This window comes from Chenopodium quinoa, unplaced genomic scaffold (assembly GCF_001683475.1).
Source record: "Chenopodium quinoa cultivar QQ74 unplaced genomic scaffold, ASM168347v1, whole genome shotgun sequence".
NCBI lineage: Eukaryota > Viridiplantae > Streptophyta > Magnoliopsida > Caryophyllales > Amaranthaceae > Chenopodium > Chenopodium quinoa.
Genome location: NW_018743085.1, coordinates 25,105 through 38,544, shown reverse-complemented (window position 1 = coordinate 38,544; position 13,440 = coordinate 25,105).

Below are 13,440 nucleotides of genomic sequence, written 5' to 3'. Positions count from 1 at the left end.
TAATGACTTGTATCACCAATCACCATGGATGAAATGATGAACGAGTGGATCGGGTGATAATTCTGGTGAAATAAATATATAAATACAACTTTGCACTTTCATAATTAAAATCAAGATTTGAAAAAAAAAATGATCAATTTATTTTAACTTTGTTACATCCTTCTAATACTTTTTCCTTTTTACTAAATCAAAAACAAATGTCAATTCCTGGTAAAAAAAAATGTCAGATCCTAACATTATAATAGACATTAAATTATTAAAAAAGATATATATTTTTATTTTTTATATATAAATTTAATGGGTGGATGGATGGGTCGGATGATGGATCGGGTGATGGGTTGGATGAATCATCATCTGAATCCGACACGATCCGTCTCCCGACACATTCGATCATCATCCATCCGTCACCCGCTTAACTTCGGATTTTCATCCATATATTTGGATCGGGTGGATGGTTATCCATCGAATTTGGATGATATTGTCACCCTTTATGGTTGATTAGGTTGTTGTGGCAGACTATTGATAACAATACCTAAGAGACCGCCTATTATATTTAGGCGGTCTCTTTTTGTATCAGTTTTTTTTTTTTTCACGGAATGGCTGGGGGTATAGCTGTACCAAGACTTCGAAAATGGGTTGTTCGGGTCAGGTATGGTCGGGTCAGTCAATTTCGGGTCGGTCAATTTCAGGTCAATCAATATTCGGGTCGGGTTCGGGTTGGGTCAATTCAGGTCAATGGTAATTCGGGTCGGGTCGGGTATCGGGTCAACCCTTCGGGTCGGGGCGAGTTCGGCTCGGGTCAATTCGAGTCGGGTTAGTCTTCGGGGACAATTAACGGGTCAAGTTCGGGTTGGGTCAAATTCAGGTCGGTTGAGTCGGTCAGGTCAATTTTCGTCTATGTTAATGTAGAAATTTGACCAATAATATATTATATTATTTAATATGTATAAACTATAATAGTTGAATATTTAATAATATATTCATTAGACAATTCCAACAGTACTATATACACAAGACGGTATTGTTTCATGTGTATGATCACTATCATTAATTGGTCAAAAATTCAAATTAGACAAAGTGAAATAGTAGAAAAAAAATCAATTTAACACTTAAAAGAAGAAGCTAAGAGTAAAAGTAGTAATAATAACAATAACAAAAACTAGTGTCCTAATCAAATTGACTCTTTATGAATTACGAGTAATAAAATACATACACAGTTCAATAGTATTATTATTATTATACACATAATACTATCCTATTTAATTTAGGTTATTTTTTATAAGTGTTTATTTAGGTAAAGTAACTAAGCCCTAAATCAGTTAGGTCATTTTTGAGTATTTATTAATTTTGGGTCAGGTCATTTTAGATATAGACCGGGTCGCTTTGAGTTCGGGTATGTTCGGACAATCAATTCGGGTCAAAATAGGGTCGGGTCACTTCAATTTCGTGTCACTACGGGTATCGGGTCAATTTCAGGTCGGGTCAGCTTTATGTTTATGTCAATTTCGAGTTTACGTATTCGAGTCAACTTTGGGTCACGGATCAGGTCATTTGGGTTGGGTGTGAATTGTCAGCTCTACGCATGTACCTTACTCTGTGTACGTACCCCCTAGATCTGCCACTGTCGTACTTACATTGTACATGTATTCATTAATCAAAAAGATCAGTTTTTTTCAACATTAGGAACCCTAATGATACATGTTATGTTATTATGTATATGTATCCTTGTAATTTATCATATCTAGATAATTTTTAAAGCAAAAGTAATCTATAGTACTAATCAATCATCATATAGCTAACATAAGTTGTGAGGGTTTATAAGGAAAGCATCTCAATCCATGATTTGGACCCTAGGGTGATAAATCTCAAGATTGTAGGAAATGCATATTAAGATCATATAATATGAACACTAGACAGTCATATAAATTCCCATGACAGCCTTGAGTTGATGGTGGAGGCGTATGCTGTAGAATAAAATTTTGATATTTAAAACTTAAAAGCAAAGTGGTCTAAATTTTTATAGTTAAAAGCAAAGTGTTCAAACCACCGAGATGGACTCTCAAAGCTGTCGTTGGGGTGTATCGGAGCAACTTCGGCATGTCGGGTCGCTATAACTAAAGATTATATTCTCGATTATGGACTAATTTTCATAAGGTTTCCAGAAATGTTATTTGGAATCATATATAACCACTATTTGGTCATATAAATTTGTGTGGTGACCTTGAGTTTTATGGAGGCATAAGCTGTAAAAATAAATTTGATATTTTAAATGCAAAGTGAAGAGTTATGACTATCAGGAGTCTTGAGGTATATCGGAGCAACTACAACATGTATCTTTAATGGACCCGCAATAGGTAAAAGAAATTCAAAATTAAAAGCATCCACGATATTGAATTAATTTTGGAAGTTTTGAAACCTGGTTGTAATTTTTTTTTCGAGATTATAAGGAATATATCATAGGATCATATATTGTTTTTTAGAACCGTATATGACCTCTAGTCAGTCATATAATGGGGTCTCAAAAACCGGTCTAGTTTCAGTTACATGGTTAACCTTATTAGTTATTACAGCTTACATGCATGTCCACATAAGCCAGGCCCAATTACAGAATACAAAAACACTCGTAATGATTTCAAGAAAGTTAGTTATGTTTTTAACACAAAAGGGAAAACTATATCAGATTAGGATGGTATTAGCAAAAGATAGATAATTAGAGAGCATGTGTAGCAACCCCTAATTATCTATAGTAGCCTTAAAGCTATCCGAAGGAACAAAAATAAGAGTTTGAAAGTACAAAGCCAAAAGAAATACTAGCAAATAAGAACTAAGTTAACTAACATCGGACAACACATGCTTATCAAAAGGTGCTGATGGAGAAGATTTTTTTTTTTTTTTGATGGAGAAGAGTTGAACACCAGATTAGGCTGCTGGTAGGTTGGGAATCTCTGATGCATAAGCTTTAAAGACAGTATAAGGAGGGTATTTATAAGGGACTCTTTCACCCACCTTAAACCTTGTCTTCCCATGATAGCTAAGATATCGGCCACAAAATTACAAGACCTGTTAGCATGGAAGACAAAAACAATCCAGTTTCTTTTGAGCAGAGAAGCAACATCCCTAATGAAATTTCCAAGGTCACTGTCTTCAAAGGATTTAGGATCCTAGAGCATTTTAGTCAGAGCTTCAGCATCAGTTTTCAACTCTAGCTGTTTAGTATCTTTACTCCAAGAAGTGATCAAACCCCTCCCTAATGGCAAGAAGTTCAGCAGTAGCTGCAGACATAGCATTGAACCTTATTGCAAAACCAACAATCCATATTTCTTTATCCGACCTTATAACACCTCCTCCTCCTGCATTATCAAAGTTCATCCAAGAACCATCTATATTGAGCTTGTAAAAGCCTTGCTAAGGTGGAACCCAAATCCTAGCTGATGAGTTCACTGAAGAAGAGGAAGGTCTATCTATACTTCCCTAAGTTAAACTGTTAAAGCCAAAGTATAATTGTAATCCACAAAAAACTTGTTATATGAGGACTGAAGAAAATCCAATTTTTGTTCAAAAATTGCCACATTTCCGGTATTCCAAATGTGCTAAATAACCACAGCAAATAAACTTTTCCATTTTGAAGTATTAGTCAAGTTTAAATGTAACCAATATAATCAGAGAGATTAGTATTGTAAGACTTTTGAAGATCAATGTTAAGATGACTGAAAATTTTGAAAATCAAAGACCAAAAAGCACTAGAATTTGGGCAATGTCAAAAGATATGAATTGAGTCTTCCATTGGAGCTTTACATCTTATGCAAATTGGGTCAAAAAAATTCATTTTCCTCCTAAGAATAGCACCACGAAGGTAAAATATCTCTAATTAAGTTCCAAAGGAGCAGTTTATACTTGTAGGAGACTTTAATTTTCCACATATTTTTCCAACAGACTCTAGAGAGGAAAGTAATTGTAGACACCCATTTGTGTCTCCCCAAAACCAAACCCAGTGATGAGTGCCTTTCACGTCGAATCATAATCGAATGAAACGAAAGTGTGGAAAGGTCTAGTGTTGCGGAAAGTTTTATTTCTTTTCTCTTCACTCTGTTTTTGAAAACTTTTATTTTAAGAAAACAGCCAATCCAGTTTGGTTGGTCCATGATATGGGTCCAATAGTGGTGTAGTTGTATGGGGCTTGCAAAGACCTTTCCAACGATATATTATAAGCCCAATTCCGATGAATATTGAGGAATTTATGGCCAATTTACTAAACTGGGCCCGGTTTGAGCTTTAAGTACGGCCTATGATCTAGGGGAGGGCCTAATATAATTTATCATTCCTAATGCAATTAGGAATGGTTTTAGTCTTCTAGAATATTCTAGAAGGTTCTTTTCATTCCTAATTCAATTAGGACTCTTCAGAGTTTTAATTAGATCAAATAGCATTTTCGACTGAAATTATATTATTTTATCTTCTAGTACGGAAATTTATCAGATTTTCGAAAACGCGTTGAAATCCAATTTGGCGTCCAACCCCAGGCCTTGGCGCCTGGAACCAGGATTGGCGCCAGGCGCCAGCCATTGGCGCCTGACGCTAGCCACTGTCTTGGCGCCAATGAGCCAGGGCTGACGCCAAGATGATTTTGTGGTCTTCAGACTCTGTTTTTGATAAATTATCTTTTTTGGATGATTTTCTCTATAAATATCGTATCAAAATTCCGTTTTCATTCACCAATTCCCTTTATTCTTAAGTTTTAACCAACTCTCATCAATTCTTTCTCTTCATCTTCAATCAAATCAATCATTCATTCATCAACATTCATTAACATTTATTCTTTCTTGCTTTTTAATACAAAATTCCGCATTCGCAAGATCTTGAAACACCTAGCCATATTCGAAGTTGCCTTCGCCCTAGACGTGAAAGGTTTTTAATTTCTGAGGGTTTTGGTCCCAAATCTCTCTTTCAATTATTTAATTTAATTGTTTTGATTATTATTTTCCTTGAAGTTACTAACGTGTGTATTTTGTAATTAGAAAGAGGTACGAGGCATCCAAGTAAGTACTTTAATTGATTTATTGATATTATGATGTAGATATCATGCTTAGATTGTTATTTTGATTCCTAGTATCATGTCTAGGGTATCTTTAATATCAAGTATGATTAAAAGTACGATGCTTCCTATATTCTTCCTAATATTTATGATTGTTAGTATCATGTTAGGGCTAAAGACTTGATTTTTTATTGCTTAGTGACATGATAGGGTTTGTTATTAATCTTGTTAGTATCATGCCTAGGATCTTGCTATGATTTAACATGATCATGATTATGATTATGATTGATATTATTATTATTAATGATGTTGATTATTTATTATGTTGCTTGTATCATATAATTTTATATTGTTATTGCTTGATCACCTTTTATTGCATGTTTAAAGGGAATTTGTACTTGTAATCGAGCTTAATAAGATAATTAATAATCTTGTTAGGTTAATTGTGATTATAACTCAAGTGATCACCAATAATAGTTTATTTGTGCATTAAATTCAACCAACATAGATTAAACAGGTTTAGGGTTAATCATATTGATTGTATGTTAATCAGAAAGCGCACATGAATACGAGCAGAATAAAGTAGAGGCCTATTATTAGGGCAGGTTCAATCTCTTTTAGGTTGGATTTGTATCATCATCCCCGAACCCTTATTTGGTTCATGACCTTATGGAGTTGACGATCTCTTGGATCGTTAAGGGGTGTAACCTTCATCCTGTGAACGGTTTACAAGTTCCTTAAAAACTTGTTGGCGACTCTTTTGCTCTATCTTCTTCCCTTTTGGACGCCACCATACTTTAGTGTATGATCACAGTGGGGTTCGAGCTAGTGGGATTTTAAAGGCTTGAAATTATTCCCTACAGTAATGTTTAAAATGAAAGAGGGAGAGGTAGAATTACAAGCAGATTTTATAGTGAATTTTCCAGACTTATCAAGATTCCATTGCAAAAGATCAGAAACTTGAACAAGTTAGGAATAGCTAGAACTAAAGAACAAATAGAGGTAGGGATTATATGAGCAACACTGTCAAGTTGCCATTCATTGTTTCGAATTATATCAGAAACTCTCCAATACCCTTTAGAGTTAGGAATTTTTAGATTAGGAATGAGGTATAAAGGAGAATCACCAATCTAATGATGATACCAAAGGGAAGTGTCCCTCCCATCTCCTATATTAATTATAATTCCTTTCTTAAGAATATCTGATCTCTACCTTTTAATATATCCTTCTAGATGATAGAATCAGTTTTTTTTAACATTGTAGTCTATAAAGTTAGAGTAATTTAAGTACTTATTTGTCATGATCTAATCTTAACCCATAACTTAGTAGGGTTAGCTAAAACTTTCTAGCCAAGTTTAGTCATAAAAGACAAATTCCTTCTTTTTAAATCCCTAACACCTAAACCTCCTTTGGCCATAGGGTAGCAAATTAAACTACATTCCAGTTGGTTCTGGGAATGTATTTTGAACGATTAACCCTATTCCAAAGAAAGTGTTTACATTTTTTTTTTGAAGATCATTGATGACGCTATTAGGTAATTGGTTTGCATGGCGTAGACAGGATCAGAATTTAGATCAGATTTAATAAGGCTACATCTTCCTACCATATTTAAAAGTTTAGCTTGCCACCCTCTAATCCTAAAACAAGTCTTATCTAGAAGAGGGAAATAATCAAGATTGTTTAAAAGTTTGTGAGAGATAATACCACCAAGATACTTACCAAAATTAGTAGTATTGGTAATGTTACAAATGTCACAAATAGATTTTCGAACATTATAATTCATTTTCCTAGGAAAGATCGATAGCCGGAGATTTAAGGATATTAATAGATAGACCTGCAATTTGTTTAAAGTAATCTAGAACATCCATCATGACTTGAATATTAGAGGAGTCAGATTTACCAAAGAGAAACACATCATCCGCATAAAGAAGATGAGAGATGTTAATGTCTTTGGCAATTTTCATTGGCTTCCAATCTCCTGAGTTAACCTTATCTTGAATCATTTTAGATAATCTATCCAAACATAAAACAAAAATGTAAGGAGATAGAGGGTGTCCTTGACGAATACCTTTAGAGGGAGAAAAGGAGTTAGTTATCTCACCATTCCAAAGAAGGGAGATATAAGGAGTACATATACAACTAAGGATAAGATTAACAATGTTTGAGGGAATGTTGATACTAAGAAGGGTGTCTTTGATGAAGTTCCTTTCCAAATTATCAAAAGCCTTAGATAAATCAGTTTTTAAGGCCATCAAATTGACTTTTTTAGAAGCTTTATTAAAATGATGGGCAATCTCTTTAATAATTATAACATTATCTTCTATAGATCTACTAGGAATAAAACTGGATTGAAAAGGATAATGAGATCATCCATAATAGGTTTCAGCCTATTAGAGATACATTTGGTAATTAGTTTATGGTAAAATTGGTATAAACCATCTTTTTTGTCCTACTTTTTTTAAAAAACACCTTTTATGTATTTTTTATTTACCAAACCACCTTTTAAGCACCTAAATTTTTTATTGCACCACCCCTATTTCAAATCTAACAGATTGCATCTCAACCATCCACTTCCAAATCATCAACCACAGCAAAACCTTCCCTTCTATCTCAATCATCCACATCAATGATCTCAATTTAGAGTTTGAGAATAACCAAATACCACAATTTAATTTTTGTAGCAAAATTAGTTTGGTTTTTTTTTTTTAGAATTTTTTACTCAATTTAGTCATGCATTTATATAGAGGGAAGGGTCAAATGTTTTTGGGGTGAAAAAAATACATGATTTAGGAGTGAAAGACACAAGTTATGGGCCCCTTTGACGTCTTAGTTAAATTTTTCTTCAAATTTTGAAGTAGGGTGGTGCAATAATAAAAAATTTAAGTACTTAAAAGGTGGTTTACTAAATAAAAAAACATAAAAGATGGCTTTTTTCAAAAAAGTTGGACAAAAAAGATGGTTTAGACCAATTTTGCCTTAATTTAAAAAAAAAATAACATAACCCAATAGGCCTAAAATCTTTTATAGCTAAAGGACTATCACACTTGGGGATAAGAGAGATGTATGAATCATTAATAGAAGAAGGGATAGCCCCTTTAGTGAAACAGTCTGCTATAAAACTAATTATGGTAGTGCTTAGAGAAGTCCAATGTTTCCGAAGAAAGATAGGTTGAATCCCATTAGGGGACTTGATGGGATCCATTTGTAACAAAAGAATATTAATCTTAGAATCAGTTAGAGGAAGACTAAAGCTAGGGCTAGAGCAAATAAGATGAACCTTAGGAAAAGAATAAAAAGCAAGCAAATAAGAATTAACAGTAGTGCATTTGAAGAAATCTATGTAATAAGACCCAGCCATAGATTTTAAAACATTTCTATAATCCATATTCCTTCATTATTTTAAAGAGTTTAAAACTTTGCCCCTGGTTTTTTTTAATATTAGCAATTAAATGGAAATACCTAGTATTACTATCTGCATTTTTCCTCCAATCAAGACCTGATTTTAAAGCCCAAATGATTATCTCAATTTTGTAAATATGATTTAGATTAAAAAGCAGTTCTTTTTCCAAATTAGCTAAAAAGGAAGAAAACTTTTTGGCTAGGGCAATTTGGATACCATCAATCCTAGCAATTAATCTTCTTTTTTTATTAGTTATATTACCAAATATATCATGATTCCAAGGCTTAATATTCATTAAAAATTCATCTCTTCCTTTAACAAAATCATGATTATAAAGATCCCAATTATGCACAAAAAAAACTATCAAAATCCAACCAAGCTGCTTTACATCTAAAAGGGTAAGGGCCCCCTTTACATTCACCAAATAAAGAAATTAAAATGGGATAATGATCGGAATGAGTTCTGGCAAGGTGAGTTACCTGAGTATTTGGGTAGGTGTTTAGCCAGCTCGGGTTCCCCATTTCCCTGTCCAAGCGCTCATGAATTAATTGAAGCCCCTCCTTAACATTATGCAGGTGAAGGGGTTTCCAGAGAAACCCAAATCGACTAGGCATGCAGCATCAGCAAGCTTGTTCAAATCAGGACACTAGGATTGTCTGAATTTGAGCCCTCTAGATTTTTCAAATTGGCTAGTTACCTCGTTTAAGTCTCCCAAAAATAACCAAGGAGTGTCATCAGGAGGAAGATAGGATCTCATCCCAGTCCATAATTTATGCATTTTAGAGGCGAGGAAGGAGCATGAACAACAGTAAGAAGAACTACTTTACTGTCTGGAGAAAATTTGAAAAGAGCATGAAAATAATTTCTAGTGATACCCTCTTGGTATTGGATAAGCTCAATACAGCTCTTGTACATAATCCAAATACCACCACGAAGAACATTGGGTTTGATAAACTCAAAAGCATCAAAACCAAGCAATTTAGCAACATCCCTAGCTCGACATCCATCACTCTTAGTTTCAAGAATGATGAAGATACTAGGTTTGTGAGTAGCAATTACCTCCCATGCATGGAGGACAAACTCATTTCTAGTAGCTCCACAAACATTCCACAATACAATCTTCATATCAAGATCAAGAAAAGGGGGAATCGGCTAACCAGGCCATTACAAAGAAGGGATCAAATTTATCCCATTCTTCCATGACATTGTTCGACCCATCAAGACAACGTCGTGCATCTTCAATGGAATTATCATGGAGTTTAATTCCCTGGTTGTGTTCGTTGTCTCCCAAAAGTTGACTTCAACCGGCAGACCCACCACTCCCTTTCTGATTCTGAAGATTTTCATAAGGTGATCTGGGCTTTCGAGGTCTTGCTCGCTGTTTGCCGACGAGAGAGTGATTACTGGTGGGTTGAGAGGGGGAGGAATAAGAGGATGATTGGGGTATGATGGCCATGCAACCTGTTGCTGATACCAAGGGCGGAGAGTTGGTTGTAGGTTTGTCAATGGTGGTAGGGAAGGAAGAGATGGGGCTATTTGTTGGTTCATTAGCTTTGTTATTTGAAGTTGAGTGTTGTACATTAATTCGATCTTCGCTGGAGTTGGTTGAGATTCGATCGATGACCATAGAAGAGAAGAGTGGTAGTGGGGGGGGGGATTCTGAGCAATCTCCCTGATTTGAGCTGGAGTCAGAGAGTTGTTGAACGGGAAGGTCGAAGTTGGAGTAGGGGATTTAGAAAGGGATTGAATGGCATCCTCATGGGAATTGGTTAAACAGGGGTTACAAGGAATCTCTGCAGAGGGCGGAGAAAAGGAGATGAAAGGGGGTTTTGAGGAGATGGTAGACGGATTCGTGATGACGGAGAACCCCAGCGGGGAATCTTCACCGATATCCGTGATGGGCGAATTGGGGTCATTTTCTGTTTGTTCTTTTCCATGGCAAAGGGGTTTCAAAGGTTTGTTTTCTTTGAGTGATTGATACTATGATTTTAAATTCTGAGAATTGAGGTTTAAATGGACGGAATTGGTAAAGCTTTTGGTTTTCGCCATTGTTAAAGGCGAGTTAGTGTTGCCAAATGGCAAGAAAGTTCTAAAGAGAAGGAAATGGAAGGGGAAGAGGAAGAGGAAGCGTGTAGGTGAATTAGGGAAGATAAAATTGGGAGATTTTGTTTGTAATTTTCAAGGAGGGACTCATCATTGCTATTGATTATTTTAGTTGTAGAATTGTTTTCATCGGTTGGAAGTATTTCACTGGAGTTTAAGATACTAAAGGAAGTGACCTGCTAAACAACGCTCCCATTTTATATACTAACGTCTCCTTTTTGACATGAAAGGACGATATTGCCCTTTGTGTAAGTTGTAGTGTATAATGGTACAATATCATTTCAGACTCCTCCACCTACTACGACGTGGTAAAAAAAAAAAAAAAGGCCCAACACTATCACATCCAACACTGAAAGCTTCGTCAGAGGATTTTGTAAGTCGTCGTACTTTTTTAAAAAAAATTTTGAAACGGATTTTTTTTTTTTTAATTGATTAATTAATCAATCATGTTTTTAGATTTTGTAGGAGAGTTTTTTTTTTTTTTAATTTTTGGCTACTGGATTGGATTTGGGTAGAGAGGTGGTGGTGTGGGCCGGGTCTTGTTTGGGGTTTGGCAGAAGCCCATTTTTTTTCTTGACAGAATGTTAGTTATGTTACGAAATGTAACTAACTCATGCTGAGTCACCCTTATATTAACCGATTTCTAATCATTTAATGGAGTTGATAATCATTCTGTACTCTGCTTAAACCTCTCTGTTTCCTCTGTTTTCTACTACTTACAACCATGGCAGAACCTTCAAAACAAAACCCAGAAACAATCTTTAACTTCAAAATAACCCCATTAAACAAGTTTAAAGTAGCAATTGATGTAAATGTAGTTGATCTTACACCTCCAAACGTCAATTCTAATGATGCTGGTTATCTCGTCCTCAATTCTGCTGCATTGCAGGATAATATCCAAGGTCGCAGTAATCACCAAGTTGCAGAAAGTTTTAAGGATGATTCCAACACCATCTTTCATGATAAAGATTCTAACAAGCTAAGCTTCGAAATTGGTAAAATCTTTACATTCAAATTCAAGATTCTTTTTTTTTTTTTTTTTTTTTTTTTTTTTTTTTTTATGTAGTGCAACATATGAATGCTTGAATTCTAGTGGATGGTATGATAATAATATGTAATGTTGTTGCATTCTGTACTTATTTAGATGCAATAGTTTTACTTCGATTACTATAGCTTTGTTTTAGTTTTAATGGATTTTATGAAATTCGATATAATCATGCTTAAATCTTGATGTTAGTCTATAAAAAATTATTTCAGGAAATTATCCGGTTGATTTTACGGCTTTTCTCATCGGTACTCAGCATAGTAGATCTCTCTCTCTTAATTCTATCAAAAGCGCGCCAATTATATCAGATGCATATTTACGGCAGCATGTGTATGCATTAACGAAGAAGTTTGATCATTGGCAATGGGTACCTGATTTTGGTAAATTAATTTGGAAAATCATAGGTGTCAAAGATGAAAAACCAAGAATCATACTGAGAAAACCCATGGTTTTGTCACTTTTGTGTACTAAAGCCAAGGACAGTTCAGCTGTTATTAAACCTGTAGTTCCCTTTGATTTTGGCAAAATTAGGCACCATTTACTTCACTTTGAAGAAAAACTTTGTTTTAAAATAAAGGAACCCAGAAGACTTAAGTTGTCCCTTGAAGGGTTTTTGTCTGCTGGAGCTCTATATGATGCTGTTGTAGAGGTCAACCAATATTTGTTGAAGATTCCGAGTTTAAATTTGAATGGAGAGATAGTATCATCTTCGTCTTTAAGTGGGAGGGGAATGAAGTTTATTCACTACAACTGGAAGATAAATATTGAAGTGCAGGTGAAATTCTATGATTTGTTTAGTGTGTTTAAACCCCCACATTATAGAAATAAAGATGTTGTAATTGTTCAAGTAGGCAGTCATCAAATAGAGGTTGATTTTGGAGATGAATACGCTTTCTTTGTAAACCATGTCCGATGGTTTTCTGGGAATATACTGGAAGGACCTTCATCCTATGGAAACCCAAGGATACTATTCTACTTCAAAGTATCTCAAATTAAGACCTTTAAACAAGCTCTAGAGGCTTTGTATGAGCCAGAATTCAGCCCTACAGGAAAGGGGATGTTTCAAGTAACAACTGAGGGAGTTAAGTTTCTGGTTCGCAATGCAGTTAATAAACTGGTGGGATGCTTCTGCCTTAACTCTGATGTACTGGATGAATTCATATTCAACACAGACAGTGAGCAAAAACTCTTTTGGGTCGATTTGAAAAGCATTTCCCTTGTTATTACTATTGCAGAAAGGTCCAATGAAGAGTTGATTAGCATCTTTCACATTGATGGATCTAAGAAGCTCACCATCACTTTTGGTAAGATCGATCATTGTACTGTATTTTACTTATTTCTAGTGAAACTTCTAACTTCTAAGCAAGAATTTGTAGATTGTAGGATAATTTCTTATGGTAAATATCATCTTTAGTGTTTGAGCGCGGGGAAATTATGTCGTTGACTAACCTCCTCACGGCCAAACAAAATTTATTATAATCCTAAACTAACCCCTAAACAAGTCTAGTGGTAAGTTCGGAGTCGAACCACAAGGAACGGTAATGTTGGATTGTTCTCGATCTAATGCTTAAGCTACGCCGAAGTCGGTTTATGAATAGTGGACACTACAACTACACTAACACACATATAAAGATCAAGATATTACAAAGTCTACTAGGGGCAAAGATCCACTTTGAACAATTAACAAGTTAATGGGAATCGATTTGATAATCAATCATGCAAAGAAAGAATTAAAATGGGAATTAATTACCATCAAGAGAAATCTCTCAAATTCCTAGCCTAGATCCCTCATTGACTAGGTGCATAGAAGAAATTTACCCAAAATGCAATCAAATATATAAATTCTAATTCACAATCCCT